Source organism: Lynx canadensis, chromosome B2 (genome assembly GCF_007474595.2).
Source record: "Lynx canadensis isolate LIC74 chromosome B2, mLynCan4.pri.v2, whole genome shotgun sequence".
Lineage (NCBI taxonomy): Eukaryota > Metazoa > Chordata > Mammalia > Carnivora > Felidae > Lynx > Lynx canadensis.
This window is the reverse complement of record NC_044307.1, coordinates 88,644,427-88,663,169: the sequence shown is the minus strand read 5'-3', so window position 1 is coordinate 88,663,169 and position 18,743 is coordinate 88,644,427. Positions and strand designations below refer to the sequence as shown.

Genomic DNA, 18,743 nt, shown 5'->3' with positions numbered 1-18,743 from the left:
GGGAAAAAATATGACTTCTTCTAAAAACTTTTCTTGATCAGCACCACTACTTCTCCATAGCAGGATCCCTTGCTCTTTCAGACTCCATTTTCTAACTTTACCCATTCCCATTCTGACCTCTGGAAACTTCCCTTCAAACAGCTCTTGCTAAGGTTAGCCATGATCTTTAGTCACCAAATCTGATGAAAAATTTCAGTGTTAATTTTAATAGCATTTGATGCTATTTACATTCCTTCTTTTAAAATCTTTCTTCTGCTCCCCTTCTTGTTTTCCTGCACGTATTTTCTAGCATATTTCCTCTTCATTGGCCCTTGACTAAGATCGCCCCTCTGTCAATGTTGCAGCTCTTCACAACTTGGTCCTATACTTCTTTTTCATTATTCTATATTTTCTTCTGTCTCACACGTGCACATGCAGTCAATTAATATTTTACCTCCTTATCCCATTCTAGATCAAACATTCCATTATGTAAGGCAGAAGCCTCTGAGTCATTATAGAAACCTTCTAGCCTGTAATCCATATACCAAATTCATCATAAAATTCTACCATTTTATGTCCTAGATATTCCTTATTTTCCCCGTGACAATAGTTTATTATTAAGGTGAACCCTGATTCCCACCAGTTACTTATTATAAAGGTGAACCCTGATCCTCACAATAGGCCCATCCGTAGGATTTTTGATAGGGAGCACGGGCACCAGGACTGCCCAGCTTTTTGGATTCGCAGCACCGGGGATCAGCAACCAGCAGAATCTGGTCGTACTGGATGAGGATGTCTTTGATCTCTTTCTTGGAAGCCTCATCCACGTATTTCTGATAATAGGCCACCAGAGCTTTGGAGGTGGACTGGAAGATTGTAAATCTGGGCCACATGACCACCACCTTTTACTCAGTCTCAGATGTCCACCCTGGCAAACAACTCCTTGCCCAGAAACAAAACAGGTGCAGTAGTTTGTATTGCTGCATGAGCAGCTCAATCTTCCAGGGCCTGCCCATTCACCCTGTTGACGCTGTTGCCCCATTTGCAGTGCTCCACGGCTATGACTTTCTTCTTGCATCTGAGGACCTGCACTGGACTGCAGAGGACCCTTAGATGGCATGGTCGTGAATGTAGACAAGACCTCCTCACCAAGTGGTGCACAAATTCCTCTCTAATTCCTCCAGTTTATTTCACAAAATCCCACTGTCCCCTCTTTACCTCTATGCATATTGGCTTTGTTTTATGACCTCGGATTCATTTATCCATATCTTCTGAAGTCCATATCTTCACTAGTACCTTAGATTTCGTGGATAAAGATTTCAATCAAGTAGTTTTGTGGGGGGAAAATATGATTTCTGGAATTGGGAATGCCTAGATTTGAATCTCAGATTATTTGTTATTAGCATTGTGACCTCCACTTATTATGAAAGCTTTCTCAACTTTAGTTTCCTCTTCTATGAAATATAGATAATAATACTTCCTAACAAATGTGCTGCGAGGATTAATGTCATGCTACTTACTTCCCTGAGTTGAAGTAGGATTACGTTGATTTAGTTTCTAGCTCCCAAGGTACTTAAACATATCAGGTGTTCAATAAGTATCTAATGAATGAAAGTAAAGGACAGAAAGAGGAGATAGATGAAAGGAAAGGAGAGGAGAGAGAGGAAAGAGAAGGGGAAGGGAGGGGAGGGGAGGAGGCTATAAATGGATACATTTACAAAAGGAAGGAAAGAGAAGGGAAGGGAAAAATGCAAAGAAACTGAGAATTTCTCCTTTCCAATTCTCTCCTTTCCAAACACCAATTTCTCTGCAAACAACAGATTACATAGACTTGAATGAATCATTCATGAAGTGGACTAAGAAAAAAATATAGTTGATTGGGATGAAAGGGACAGGAAGAGGATGGGAGAGTGTCACTCTTATGCAGTAAGGAGAAAGGAAACATTACAGATGTGTGAGAGATTATTCTAGCCTTTGCACCTCAAATAGATTGCAGCATGAGAATGATGAGGGAAGAAACCACATATGTAGTAATGGGTCTGCATCTGGGTTCAGGGTGGGTGTGAGACAAAAAATGGGGAGGGAAACATAGAAAAATTATAAGGAAAATTGCTAAATGTTATTTACAGACTGGCTGTGAGGGATCATGTTAACTGAACAGATCAAATAAATACTGAACATCATCCCACAAGCATACGTTCCCTTCTCCAACCTTCAGGTGTCCAGTCATGTTGCACAGGTTGGCCAGTTGGGAAAGTAGGATAAGGTTAATGAGCATGGTGGAATGGTGAACAGATGATTGTTTTGGGGTGGAAGACACATATGTGACATAACACATCTGGCTGATTTCTAAAGACAGGTGATCTCAGTGCATCTGGGAAGATGTGAGTAGGTCAGGGATGGAGATAAGCTTTGGGAGCAAGCTACATGTACTTGATAGTTTGTATCACTTAAAGACCATTGAGAAGTAATTTTGTCAGTAACCGGAAGGTCAAGGGGTAATTATCTCAGAGGAATGGAATGTAGCTATGAGGGAAAGCAGGAGAGAGGACATATGGATAAGGAAAAAAACCCTGAAAAATACTAGTGAAATTCTGGATAAGGGTGGGGTCTGAATAGTAAATGCCTCACTGCAGTAAGGTTAGAGGTATTTTACTACCTCTTTCCAGAATGGGGGACCAAATGGGGAAAACATGTGCCAGTCTGACATCTGGTAGTTCCTATTTCTCTAATCTGGGTGAATAAATTCTATGAATGGAGGAAAGAAGCAGTGGCCCAACTTCAAGGATTTTACATATTAAAATATGTAGGAAAGATGGGGTAAACTTATATGAAAAGAACTTGAAAATGGGTAACATACCTTATCAAACAGAGAGAGATGTAAGTTGCCTTCTTTTTTTTTAAAAGCGTATTTTTATTTATTCTGAGAAAGATACAGACAGCAAGTGGGGGAGGGGCAGAGAGAAAAGGAGACAGGATCTCAAGCAGACTCCATCCACTCTGTCAGTGCAGACCCTGATGTGGGCTCAAACCCACCAACCTTGAGATCATGACCTGAGCCAAATCAAGACCTGGATGCTCAACCAACTGAGCCACCAGGCACCCCTGTAAGTTGCCTTCTTTAGAGCACGTGTGGCAGTTCTGCCGCAAAGAGCTTCTAAAGTATTACTTAAACTGAAGGTCTCCTATAACTTCACACACTTATGTAAATATGCTTCTTTTAGTTAATTCTATTACCTTATTTATTCTCCTTAGTTCAAATCTGACATAATTTGATACCTGCAGTTCTTATAAAAAAATGCTTTAAATTATTTTGAATTTGATTGGGTTAAATGGCAGATAGTAGCTCAGCTTGGTACTAATAGTCATATATTTCTTTATTAATCAAAATGCATACATTGCAGAATATTTAATGTTTCCCCAGTGAGAAAAGGTGGAATGAAGGAATATATGTAATACAACGTATTTAACCATTTTTAATCAAAATGAAATCGCTTTCATCTTTTTGAGGGGATGATTCTCTAAGGACAGTAATGTAAAAAACAATATGAACGGTCACTAAGGCTATTTTTGTTCTGTGTTTCAGACTTAAAATATACCAGGCAAATAGAGTAAGATGCTGAAAAAATATATACTCTACCCTGATTAATGGATGCTATACATATCTTTCTGCTCTGTCTGCTTGGTTAGCTTTGTTTCAAATGTGATACAGATCTTATGCTGCACAGCAGATCCAGAAATAGTCCATGTTCCTTTAAATTCAGGCAATGCATCATATTCTATTACACTGTGTCACATCAGTCTATGACAGTAAAGCATGAGTTATGTGGATATGGACCAGTAGGTGAACTAGTCCCAACACATGGACGATTTGAAGATCAAGCAAAATATTCTTGTGAAAAAATATTTAAAAAAATAGAATCATAAATAATATATAAGACACAAAGGACACTGTTTCTTATTTACTTACAAAATCAACATTCCACATAATCTTTCCAAAAAACTCTCAAAAATGCATCTTAACCACATGCATTTATATGATCTGGCTCTTAGATAAAAGTTTTTCTATGTCAAATTTCACTTTTGTTTTTTCCCAGATATTAGTTATGGGAAAGATAAATAATGCATCAGAGTCTGTCTTCATATCGTCTATGTCTAACAAAACAATAATGGGAGACATTAAAATGGAAACCAAAGAAAAGGCTTTCAAGGACAAGAAATTACGCTTGTTGTAAAAATCCATATTATTCCAGTGGGGTCTTAAGGCAGAATATGTGAGCAAATTAAATTGCTACTCATTACTATTACAATTATCATTAATTAATATTTATTGTTCCCTGATCTGCCAGGTATTGCAGAGAGTTTTAAGATGTATATAGTTTTAAGATATACATAGTTCCAAACAAGAGAGCATACAAAATGAATTAAAAAACACACTTGAGAATAACAGGAGGGAACAACTAAGAAAAGAAAGATGGAAATTTAGAATATCGCAAATCTGAAGTTCTCCCATACTGATATATGATTATTTAAAATTAAACATTCAGAATGTTTAACCAAATTGAGTATGAAAAGCATGCATTGAATAGGATTGAGGAGAAACTGAGGAAGATTCCAGGTAAAGAGTAGTAACAGAAAGGAAAACAAAAAACAAAACAAAGCAAACAATGACAACAAAAAATACTGGCAATTTTGGTAAACTGTTATTATGAAAATTTCTTACCTAGTGGATTATTCATGAGTTCTTTACAACACCCTTCTTTGAGCATCTATATGTCCCTAATCATGCCCTTAATCCTGCCCTTGTGACTTTGAGTAAGAATGTCAGAGCGAGGCCATAAATTATGCAGCCAAAGGAAAAAAAAAATGAGCTGGAAGGGACACCAAATATGTAATAATATTTGGAGTAGGAAATGACCACATTAATTCATTTAATCATTCTTTCATTCAATAAACATCAATTATCAGCTATGTATTACAGTGTTCAACAGTCATGTGCTGAATCATATTGGAGCCTGAGGCAAAAGGAAAAATGTGTGCCCCTCTATACGACTCATCAAATGTCTTCCCATATTTTGAACCCAGTGGAAAAGGTCAATAAAAACCATGGTTTTTACAATCAAAAGCATGGTTACATATAAAAACCCCACACTGCTCATAGTGTTTGCATGCCGTGTTCAACCCTTATAAACCTAACCAGTGCTGGCCATAGCACTCACAGAGCTGGAAGACTGAGGATCAATTGGAAACCACTACACCAATCAGACTATAATGCAGGATCATAAAAAGAAAGATAAATCTGTATTTAAAAAAATTTAAATATTTTGTTCATTGTGGATTTTTTCACATTTTTAAAAAATATTGCATTCAAATATTTATCTTGATTATTTAGTATTGGTGTTCCTTTCCACTTTGTATCTCATTGGCCTCACCCTACAAAGTAAAATAGGGTGTCTGAATATACTAGGGAGTCTGCTCTCATAGAAGTAAAATTTTAATATAAACTTTTTTTCCAAATCAATATCCTCTAGCCTATAGTTTTTTTTCCTCCTTCTCTGGTTCCACGTAAGCACACACACACACACACACACACACACACAACACACGCACACAAAATTGTTTCTTCATCTTTACTTATAGAATTCTACATTTCCTCTCGGTGTTTTTCAGAATTTTATTTCCCAAAGTTTTAACCATTTTTTCAAATTTTTCAATTTTTCTACTCCTTCTTAAGTTTCACCAATAATTTAAATAAAATCTTGATTGCGCAGTGCTTTAGGCTTTAAGACATTATTTGACTTTTGCTCATAATGCCAGGTATCTTCCATTGATCTTTCCAAAGTCTCTCTACTCTGCTCTCTGCCATAAGAGGCTGACTCTAGATAGACTCCATCAACAAGCTTCCTTGCCTTCCAGCTTAGAGTTGGATATAGTTAGTGAGGCGCACCAGCAACAGATTGGAAAGATGGAGAATGACCTCAAGATATTACTGCCCTGTCTTCTCCCCTGCCAGATCTCCTCAGTTGACTATGTTCTTCCACCACTACTTCCAAGGTAATTCTCTCTCTCTCTGGATTTTGGTAACTGCTCCTTCTCCTCCCTTTGGGACCAAAGTGACAACAGCTGTTATTTATTTATTTATTTATTTATTTATTTATTTATTTATTTATTTTTACGAACTCCACCTTTTGGAATTCCCTTTCACCTCATCCACACCTTTGTAAATGGTCCCTTTAAGAATAGCAATTTTCAATTTACCTAAACAGATGTGCCATCTATTTCCGGATGGGACCTTGATTGATACTCCCATTTATCTTAGTGTCTTGATTATTTTGTTTCTCAACATCACTATGTCACTAGTTACTAATTATTTTGATGTTCACTTTTACCTCTTTGTTTTAATTTTCTATCTCCTTTTGTTAGATTTTTAAATATTTGCTAAAATATTAAGATCTTTTATTAAAGCCTTCAAATAATTTGAAACTTTGGTGCTTTAAACAAAGTATTTAGAGGAGAAGTCAACCTTATTTGATAAGAAAATCTCATTGTTTATAAACACAAAATAATCTAAAGTAATGCTTTTAAGAGTTTTAAAACATTGCACTGGCTCCTGTAGTAAGAAATCATAGATTCTTGTGCAGTCCTATTTCTCTACTTACTTTCGCAATTTGATTTCTCTTTCCTTACTGCCACTTTACTCAGCACGTATTTACAGGACATCAACAGAAGACACTGAGCTAGGCACAACCAATAATGCATAGGACTTTGTAGTGTCATCTGTATGACCCTGAAAGTCCGCTTTTTTCTTTCTTATTTGGTATTTTGAATCTACAGTTACCTTGGAAACATAACTAAGCATAATAACCAGTCCTGAGTGGGAGTCTGGGGACCACCTTAGAGAGCATGTATGGACTTTTAGTAAATTGACTTGGTGATTATTACAATTGTTTTATAGCTTTGTGAAGCCCACCCCTGAATTTACAATGATTTTTCAAAAGTTTAAAAATAAGAAGTCAGATATTAGAACCAGTGAAGATTCATAAGCATGGATCCTATTAATAGCTTATAAATATAATTGATCTTTTATGTCATTTATGTGTGTATGAAGAACCAAATTTTTCAGACAGCATCTAATAAACTTATATTCAAAATTTTTTCCATGAGGCATTTATTAATCATTGTAACCAAATATAATATCTTTCAGTCTGATAGCTCACGGGATTTATTATCTGCATTATATAGCCCAACAGTGATTTTATTTAAATTATCAATCGATAGTAATATTTTAAATCATTTTCTATTGGTTTTAAGTAAACTTACTCTTTCCATCTTTTTAAAATGTTTATGGGTGAAGAGCCTGAGACATCCAAATTCATTCTACATAACCACTGCAGACCGTGTGGTATTAGGGACATGGTCAATGTTGATGATTTATTGAACCAAATACTCACAATGTATTATGTTAAGCAAAAGGGTATAAACAGGCATACTTTGGTCTAATAACGTAATTACACCTTTAAATTTAAATGTATAGGTTTCTTTAATATCCAAATCATAAGAAGTGATCGCAGATATTTTGGTCAATAGATTGTACACCAGTGAAAGGAAGCAATGGGATGTCTATGCTTACTGAATGCAGTGTGCACCTGGCATAGAGGGCCACAGTGTAAGAGTTAAGAGCAAAGTCTTCTTGGCTTGATTACCAGCTCTGCCCCTTACTAGCAGATAAATTAATTAACTTCTATGTGCCGCTGTTTCTCCAATCATTGGGATTATTATAGTAACATATATCCCATAGGATTCTTGTGAAAATTAGATAAGTGAATACACATAAATAGTGTCTACCCAGGCAAGTGTCAAAAATCTTTACCTGCTGTTACTACATGTATTAGAGCAATACATTGAAATTGGTGCTATGACCATTATTTTTTGGACAACAAAACCATAATACAAATATAGGCCACTTATCTTTTCCCAAGTCCCCCAAATTAAAGCCCACATCTGATCACTATAAAGAGTCACTGTGGTCAAATCATGGATATTTAAGTAATATCTCTATTGTACATCTGTGTGTTATTCAGAGTTCTAAATAGAGGGACTTGTAAAAATAAGTAAAACATGGTTTATCCATTAATTCTGACCATAGCCTAACACTAATCAAATTTGCATGTGAGGTGGGAAAAAATGAAAAGGAGATTTAAAGAAAATAAAGAGAGCATATACAAGAGGTTTACCAAATAGGCTTGCCCTCACTCCAAAATGGTCAGACATGATTAAAGTAAAAAACTAGAAGGGGGAACATGGCTTTTTAAAAAATATTCCCTGGTTATCTCTCTAATCTCACTTCTGTCTTTTCTACTGTTTTGACTGTGATTCCTCATGTGATATTTGCTACGTCACTTTCCACCTCTATTTTCCAGTATACTTTAATTTCTGGTCTCATGTGTTTTATTAGTTTGCATTATAGTCTTAATGACGTTGCAAAATGTGTGTGAAGGTTTCATGTGCAATGAAAAAAACAGTTAACCCCTTCAGAACTGCTTCTTTACTATGTTGATTAACACTCTTATCAGTAACAACTGCAAATCCATGCACATTGAGTGAGCGTCTGTCCCCTGTTTTGCTTTCTTGTCAAATTTACAGATCATTCTGCATAACTTTTCACCCTGAATCCATACTCTACATGACATAGGTAAAAAAGCACACAGCCAAGTGCAACACTCCTTCTTTTGCGAGTGAATGTGCAGCGCAAATTCATGCTGTGAAGATCCGCAAAGCTCCTTGAGCCTAGGAACAGGTGTGAAAAATGTTGCAACAATCTGGAAAAGCATATTTTAGACAAACTACTATTGTATTATTTAGGTAACAATGAAATTGTTTACCCACAGAAGAGCAGTTGATAACACTGATTTTTTTTTAAATATAAGGATATAACTTTAAGAATCTAAATTCAAAAATAGTCCCCATTAGAGAATGCACAGGTAAATAATTAAAAAGTCAAAATCAAAATACCAACAATAGCCACATAATTTATACATAAAAAAAAGACCTGCTTTCTCCAGTTTGCATCACACAGAGAAATATTTCTTTGCAAAAGCTGAAAAGAGTAGAATCCAGATCCTGAATATTTAATAGAAAATAAAATGATATTTATTTTTAAGTGCATTCTACATTCAATACAACTGCATACTCACAACAAATCTATTGCGTTGCCCTGACATAGTTACTGCAAAGGTTTTTCCTTTGCTGTCCCAAGGGCCCAATTGATTTATCTGCCAGAAGCCTAAAGCCCCAAAATAAGATAGCTTTGAGTTTACAGAGGTCATTTTTCATTGTCTAAATAAAAATTTCTAAACAAAAATCTCTCATCCTGTTAACCGCAGGGTCCTTATCTCCCCAGAGGCTACAGCAACCTGAAAGAAGCCATTTCAATTCTTTCATGAAGAAAGATAAAAGCAAGTTTTCGATTAGAAAGCCCAGCAAAGCCTTCTTATTAAATGGTGGTAACAGTAACTAGTTGAAAAGGCAAAACTGTTCTAGAATGGGGTGGGGGGAAAGAGAGAGATTATTATGCATGAGACAAACCTTAAACACTGACTGCAAAGACAATCGGAGACACTGACATTCAAGGAGGCAAAAGGAAGTTTATGAATCCTTGTAACTCCTCACAGTTGTTCCACCCAGGTCCTTAATAAACTGCCTGGTTTTATCAAGCATGTTCTCTTAATTATGTGTGCCTACTTTTATCAACTAACATTAACTACAGGTCACAATAATTATGCATTCAGGCCCATCTTCTCTGATCTGTCATCATTCAAAGTGCCTATGCAGCGCAGGCAGAGGCGGGATGTGGCAGGCTATCCTAGCTTCAGAATAATAGATTTTGTGAGGCTAAGCTACATAGAAATGATCAAAAATGACTTCATAGACTAAGTTTTGATAAAGAAGATAAACACAGACGCTGATGGTGAAGCCCTGGGAAACAAACCAGAACCATAAAGGAAAAGGAAGATTTTGTTGTTTGGAAAAACCTGCTATAAGTGAAGGAAAATGAAAAATATGGGTCATATTTTAACTTAATTCTTTCAGTAGGGTGTAGCTGAAGAAATGAAATAATTCAGGAGCATGTTTACACTAAAACATAAACTAGTTTATCTGCCAGTTAAAGTGTCAGACTATCATTTGTATTATCTCTAAAACATAGAAAACGCCAGGGAGGGGAGGAAAGATGGAGACTTCATTCAGTAAGCAAAATTTTTAAAATTTCTTTTCACATTTTGTCCTTTAAATGTATATCTTATTAATTCTTTAGATTTTTATTCATTTTAAAATCTGATATAAGGAGAGATACCCCCAGACAAGAATAAACACTCAGGCACAATCTATAAAAAGTCTGGCTTACCTTATCTTCCTGCTCTTAGCCTTAAGGTAGAACATATGAATGAATATAACTTTATTCCTCTCACTTCAGATACATATTCTAGAAAACATCTGAAGATGCTCTTATTATGTACCTCATAGAGAAAACACTTTTCCTTGTTTCCCCCAAGAAAGTATGAAAATACGATTTTTATACATTGACTGTAAAATTTAATTGTCACAAACTGGAGGTTACCCAAGAAACCACTGTCAGAAAGTGTGACTTCAGATTAAATATTTTAATGCCCAAGTTCTCATATGTCATAGGGAATATCTACATTTTCTATCAGCTTGTTCTTCAGAGAATTTGTTCTAATGCTTTCAGATGGAAATCATGTTGCTCAAAACCAGATAAAATAGGAGAATATAACATAGGATATAGGGTGTGTGTGTGTGTGTGTGTGTGTGTGTCTGGGTGGGAGGGTGTGTGTGATGGTACTATAGCTATGATGGGTAAGTGGTAATACCCACTTTGAACATTTCTCAGCCAAAATCATCTTGATGATTTTCTATGAGGCAGAAATCTAAAAATTAATTTATCACTAGTTTATGTGTTACAAGGGACCCAGAAATGCCTCAGTAGAAAATATGTACCCATGAGGCCACCTTCAGGCAAAGTGTGATGGTTTTATATTCAGTTATGAGTCTTCACTGTATACATCAAGTATTGCTTATAGGATATAGAACACATGACCAATTTTACTGTTTCCTGGACATATGGATCTGCTCTGAACAGAAATGCAGAATATTTCTTCTCTTGGCTTTCATCAAAGAGTAGAATGCTGATCTCTCAGATCTTCTATGCCCATCAAAATTCAACCTGAGGGAAGTATGATGTTCAGGGGGAAAACTGAAAGCCAATCTCTCCCTTATAAATTAAAAATCCTGCTTCATATCAGAATATCTCACTACAGAGTACCATATATGGCTGCTATCGGCCCCACCCATAACTGATGTCATTGAGTTGTTTACTGATGCCTTTGACTCACTCCGTAGAAGAATGCATACAAGCAACTCTGTAAAATTCCTAATTGTAGTTCATGCAGTGAGGCTGCAGAAGACATTACCCCCTGTATCATTCAGTGGTCCTCATATCAAGATCCACATAAGAAATGCTATTTAGAAATCAGTGTTCAGGGATGCCTGGGTGTCTCAGGTGGTTAAGCATCCGACTTGGTTTCAGCTCAGGTCATGAGCTCATGGTTCACGAGATGGAGCCCCACATTAAGCTCCATGCTGTAAGCATGGGGCCTGCTTGGGATTCTCTATCTCCCCCTCTCTCTGCCCCTCCCCTGCTCATTCTCTCCTTCTCTCTCTCTCTCAAAATAAATAAAGAAACTTTTTTTAAAATCAGTGTTGGGGCACCTGGGTGGCTCAGTTGGTTGGGCGTCCAACTTCAGCTCAGGTCATGATCTTGCAGTTCATGAGTTCAAGCCCCGCATCGGGCTCTGTGCTGACAGCTTAGAGCCTGGAGCTTGCTTCAAATTCTGTGTCTCCCTCTCTCTCTGCTCTTCCCCTGCTGATGCTCTCTCTCACTCTCTCTCTCTCTCTCTCTTCCTCCTTCAAAAATAAATAAAAACATTTAAAAAAATTTTTAAAAATCAGTGTTCAAAAAAATCTGGGCTACGCTATGAAACTATTAAAGCTGATCTTTCTTGATACTAAGATTTAGGTAACTAATTTTATCCATTTTATTCTTACTTTTTTCTGTATTACAATTATGTCACTTCAAAGATTCTGGGAAACAGAGTGTGGTATAAATAACAAAAGAAATGGTTAACATGATTGAATTCACATTAGAAAATCTCTATAAATTAAAAGGAGCACTCCAGGGGCCCCTGGGTGGCTTAGTCGGTTGAGCGTCTGACTTCAGCTCAGGTCATGATCTCACAGTTCCGAGAGTTAGAGCCCGGAATCGGGCTCTGTGCTGACAGGTCGGGGCTTGGAGCCTGCTTCAGATGCTGTGTCTCCCTCTCTGCTCCTCCCCTGCTCACACTCTCTCTCTCTCAAAAATAAATAAAGATTAAAAAAATTTTTTTTAAAGAAGCACTCCAAACATATTGGCTTGGGTAAGAGAGTCAGGTAGGTTATAAGGAGAAGTATGGAGGGCAGTGGTCCACGGCTAGTGCACCTGCTCAGGAATATCAGCAGACACCAAGCTCTTCCATCTTTATGTGGCCAGTATTCCCACTAATAAGACCAAATTAAAGATTAGAGGCAGAGGGAAGAAACAGTACCAGCCGTGCTTATGTCAGCAAAAAAATATCAGCCAATGTCCTTCAACAGATTTTGCCCATGCCTGATTGGATGTGATGAGAACACATGGCCCCCTCTTGCTACAAGGGAGGTTGGGAAAGAGAGCAGTGGAGGTGGCAAGAGAAAGCATAGCTGTGCATGGTGGGTAAATCATCAAAAACAATAAAAAATCAAGAAACCTCAAAAGAGGCTTCTAAATTACTCATCATTCAGCTCAGAAAATAATAGGGTACTTCACTGAGTATTATAAAATAACTGAACAAGTTGTAGACTTTTGGCTTCATAATCTGGGTGGTTACTTTAAAAAGAATTTTAATGGTTTTATTTATTTTTTAAAGAAAGAGAGAAACAGCATGAGTGGAGGATAAGCAGAGAGAGAGAAGGAGCCACAGAATCTATGAAGTTCAATCTTATGATAGAGAATGTAAATAACACATAAATTAAAGCTCTTAATAATGTCTGATTTCTTTGGCCAACTTCTTTTTAGACCTATCAGGTCATCATTGTTTTTACATTGTATTATCAGTAAAAAAGAATAAAATGTCAACTCTGCCTATACTTTTTTTTTTTTTGCATAGTGTACCTGCTCCCTTTATTAGTATTTTATTTGATTTGTGTTTTCTTTGAAAAATCTTTTTAAGTCAAATATTCCTTTTACAAGTGTTCATTTAGTTTATTTTTTTAAATTTTTTTAAATCTTTATTTATTTTTGAGAGAGAGAGACAGAGAGTGAGCAGGGGAGGAACAGAAAGAGAAAGAGACACAGAATCTGAAACAGGTTCCAGGCTCTGAGCTGTCAACACAGAGCCTGATACGGGGCTCAAAACCAGGAACTGTGAGATCATGACCTGAGCCAAAGTCCGACGCTTAACCGACCTAGCCACCTAGGCGCCCCTAGTGTTCATTTAATTTAAATGAGTAACGTAACCCATAAATTTAGGCACACATAATCCTAAACTTAATCCTAAACACAAATTTAGGCACAAGTAATCCTGCTTACTTAGGCACAAAAAACACATAATATTTGACATTAAAACTTAGAATGCGTCAGACACAGTTCAAAATTTTATTCACATTTTCCAATTTTATCATCACAACAGCCAAACAAGATAGGTACCATTAGTATCTCCATTTTAGTTTAGAAGCTACTCATCTAGTAAATTGCTAGGGCTGAATTCAAAACCAGACTGATCTGATCCCAAGGCTCCCTTTTTCTTTTTTCCTTTTTTTTCTTTTTTTTCTTTTTTCTTTTGTTGGTAATCTTCACATCCAGTACAAAGCCCAACGTGGGGCTTGAACTCATGACCCTGAGATCAAGACCTGAGCTGAGATCAAGAGTCAGACACTTAACCAATTGAACCACCCAGGTGCCCCCCCCCCTCAAATCTTCCTTTCTTAACCATTCCACCAATAAATCAGTTAATGGAGTAATCGATTAAAATTCAACCAAGTACAGCCTTTGTTGAAATAGAATTTTAAAGCAAGAACAAGAAACCAAAACTAAACCAATACCATGTGATGGATTTATTGAAGGTAAACCTCTGGGAAAATTCAATCCAATTTTACATTTGTATCTATGATAGAGTACAATAAAGGCTTATCTCTACAATAATGGCTGGAATCAGAATGTTCTTAGTTACTGTAGTTTCTGAGAAAAAAAGGATAAAAATGTATTTTATGAAAGCTGAAAACCAAAAGAACATTCTAGTAAACATCCAGCCAATAAGGAAATTCAATGAATATCAAACTCCTATTCAATTAAAGTCCTTACTATATATAGGAATACCATGAAATTTCTATCCCTAAATCTTCTGTACATGTAGAGCTGACAAAAACAACTATGAACCTTCATTGAAGGTTTCTTCAATGAAGAAACAGATAAAGTAGTGAATTCAACCGACTGAGCCACCGAGGCACCCCTATTTTAAAGTAGTGAATTCAATGAACATTTGACTTTCTGATGACATTCCCACTGGAATTCTTGAATGCAGATACTATGTGCATGTTGGGGGCCAGCAAGTTAGTTCACATTAACAGAAGTGTGTGACTCTCATTGAACAGACCTCAGTCTACACAATAATCTAAATAAAGCAGTGCACTATTTCCCCAAATCCTTACCTTTTTCTCATGGCTCTTATTTAAGCTAGAATTTTTTAAATTCATTTATTTGGGTTTAAATTCCAGCTCCAAACACTAGCAGGCATTTGTTTTAATTCTCCAATGAGGTAATAAAAAAATTAACGAAAAGGCTGCTATCCAATAAAATAAAACTTCCATTCAGTCAATGGCAAAGTGTCTTTTGACTCCTTCCAAATGGACATTTTGTAGACATCATCCCCATTTATAGATCATGTTATGGAGAAAGAAACAGGTAGTTTGGTTCTTGCCAGTCTTCTATTCTCTTTGAGAAATTAGATATTTTATCCAGAATTACTGTCAGGGGATAAAATTGCTTTCTAATCACTTAGATTTAGGTGCATAATCTGAGGTAAATCAGATTCAAACTTATTTGATAAAAGAGCGACAATGAAGAAGTTCACAGAGACATAAACTGTTGCCTTTGTACAGCCATTATAAAGTGTAATACATATTGTTTTACCCTCTTTTCCCCAAACTAGTCCCTTTCTTATACTTCAAATCACTGCCCAAAACATAAGAAGTCTTACTTAGCTCATTTGTGTTAAACTGGTCTTTTTCTCAGTAAGATGCCATCAATTTTCACACTCAAACAGGTATTAATCTCACTCCTGAAGATTACTGCGATATAATATCACACAAATTCTGATAATAATTACATATCCAGTCCTAATTTAAATATGTTTGAAATTTTCTTTAAATGTTTGTTTGTTTGTTTGTTTGTTTATCCATGCATCTTTCCATCTACCCAACTAACATTTATTAGGAACATTGAATATGTGATGTGCTCTGCAAGGTGGTTTCCACTTCAGCCTTATCCCATATGTAAGAGGGCTTGGTTGGCTCAGAAATATCAACAAATATAAACATCTTTCTGCATATAAATAATTAATCTTATAGAAAAGTGACAATTTCAACTGAGACATTGACAATGTTCTTGAATTTTTGTATTTAAGCCTTTGCAGGAAATTCAACATACTCCATACTTCTCAGTTAAGACTACTAGCACACAAACAATAAAACTGTTCAGAATCATTGAGGGAATCTAAACTACTCTCTGGACTCAAGGAGCTGGTAGTCTTGTGGAAAGACAGAAAAAAATATATACATCTAATCTAATTGTTAAACCAATTCAAATGCTGTGGAAGAGTGATTTAGGTGCAGTACTGAGACTGGAAGTCTTCAGAAATGCCTTTCTAGAGTAGATGATATTCTACCTGAGTCTTACTAGAAAAAGTTGGGTGAAAAACCACCTAGCCACAGAGAACAGCACCAGGAAACTACAACCAGGTAAGTGTAATTGAGTATAATGTATGCTGTATACTAGTGGAACCTGGGGTGGGGACTGTATTCAAGGGCCAGATTAAGCCATTTCAAGAAACTCAAAGTGTACCCTTGACCTATGAAGGGATTTAGGGGAAAATTAAATTATTAGGTTTTAGGTTTGCATTTTAGAGTGACTGCTATGACTGCATCCTTGCTACAGGTTGCCTAAGGAAGAACAACTAGAAGCAAGATCTCCCAGTCAAATATAAGAGGGAAGAGGAGATTCTTTGAAGAGCCCTCTCTCAGTTGGATCCATCCATGCAGTTGACCCTTGAATTTGTGGCTTCCATGTTCACACAGGGTTCTAGACTCACATTCCTCCCCTTCATGAGTCAAGCTTCATGCCATTCCTTAACCTATAACCTGATTTCACTTCTTTAATCCTCTCATTCTTTAAGATCCTGGTCCACTCTTACCAACCTCCTTATCTTGAGGAGGAGAAAGGATTAAAAAAGAAGCAAATAAGTTGCATTCTTAAAAAAGAAAAATAGTATTGTAAATTTATAGCACTAATCATATGTCTATGTATTTCTCACACCTAACTATTCTAAAAAACATATAGCCACAGTATGGCTCTATGTAATTAGTTTCCTTACATTTTATGCTTATCCAGTGATATCTACATTTTAGGATAAAAATAATTTCAGTAGATACATATGCAACACCAGCCATTGACATAAAGAATACATAATGAAATAGTTATATTCTGAGAGAAAAATGAGATGATAAACTTTCAAGTGTTACAAGTAGAACATTAAAAGAGAAACAAATAATACACCATAAATATGGGTGTGGACACACACAAACCATGCAAATAATGATTTTTCTGTTTGAAGCTATGCTGTCCAACTTACTGGGTTACTAGAAGAATCTTTATAAAAAGCACCCTGAAACAGCACTACGGAGACATAAGACAAAAAAAAAAAAAAATTCCACTACTATATAGCTTTCTGTGTGGAACCCATAATGTCCTTGATAGAGACCATCATGTATTGGGACACATATGCTGTTTTCTACTATTTCTTTGATTAGCCCTCATTCTTGCTCTTCAGGGTTTCTATCATAATACAAGAAAATAAAATTTTAAGCCCAGAAGGATTTTTACAGTAATGCAAGGTATTGATCGATGCAATTTTTTTTAGCCAGAGCTTACTATTGCGTTCAGATTCCTTATAGCGCCAATATGCCCAGTGGGTTAATATTAGGTAAGATACAAGCTGCTAGAGAACTACCAGTACATTTTCCCCCTCAATGTTGCTACCTATTTCAAGCTCCTATGGGACAGTAACAAAAACTTTATTTCTTTTTTTATCCAAACCACAGACTTTAGATATACTTTGAGTGATAAAAATCAGTCATGAAATACTAATTCAAGCCATGATTTTCTTGTGTGGGTTAACCCTAAAATATTTATTTTAATGGGCATATCCATATGTGTTGTTCAGCCCAGAGAGACATCTTTAATGGCTACAATTCCCCCCTCCCTGCAGAAGACCATGGGTGAACTATAAATAATCAGTGCTATTGCATTCTTTAGTTGGCCATCTTATCTTTCCACCATCTGCCTCTCCCAGTCTCTGCTTTGTATCTTCTTCTGGATCCTGGTCTCACATCCTTTGGCTTTTAAACTAGATCCATCCTGTGTCTAATCTCTAGATATTGTCCTCCATTTCAGAGGCAACTGTATAAGAAGCTTAAGCTTCAAAATCCCTCATTTGCACAGGTCATGGGTGGGCCTGAGTGGGAAACTGGCAACATTTTCATTAAGGTTTTCTTCTTTGATACGCTGAAAAGTAAGGATTGTTTTTCAGAACATCCCCCCCCCCCCAATATTTGTATAAGCTTTGGACCTCATAAAACCCATAACGGCCCCTAACTTCATCCCTATACTGGCTTTCTGGTTGAGGTTCTCCTCATAGAACTCTTATCTTTTCATCTCCACCATCTGAGTTCTATTCACTGAGGTCAACAGGCATATTCTGTCTTGGCCAAGGCTCTTCTAGGTTTCTGGGCATAATACCATGTCAGGTTAAGCTCTGGGTCCTACTTAGCAGTATCGGAAAATGAGCACCTGAACTACAATAAATGGTGTGAGACAAATATACTCCTAAAAGACTGTACATGTATAAAATGCAAAATTAAGACCCCCAACATAGGATAGAAATCAGTTTACTTTCATCATCTGCAGCCAATTTCTCTGGGGTGTATTCTAGAATCACATGAAAACTGAGAAAAAGAAGACTTCTAATGCCAGACATGTAAATATTTCTGAGTGACAAGGTTTGCCACAGATGTGAGGTCCTGAAAGTGTGTTTGTTTCTACTTAAATGCTTGGCACCATTGGAGACTACAGCCCAAGCTGATAAAGCTGTGCCTGTGGGGCTGTCCACCTGCAGAATGGCAGGTGGAAAATTATCCTGAAGAAGGAGTTTAATTGGTGACCTTTAAAATAATGATTCATTACTTTAAAACACTTCTATTATGTCAGCATGAGTGCTTCAATTGAAACTAATATATTTAAATCAAAAACAGTAGGTCTTATTTAACCTATCTTAAACCCAAAAAGTACATTAAAAATAAATGGTACTCTTTATCTTTCCTTTCCCTTCCCCCATTCCTCTTTTCTG

At 36.4% G+C, this 18,743-nt stretch overlaps 1 pseudogene; it reads right to left on the bottom strand.

Annotated features, from left to right (window-relative positions):
- Positions 1 to 629: 629 nt before the first annotated feature.
- Positions 630 to 1,099, bottom strand: LOC115514964 (annotated as a pseudogene).
- Positions 1,100 to 18,743: the final 17,644 nt, after the last annotated feature.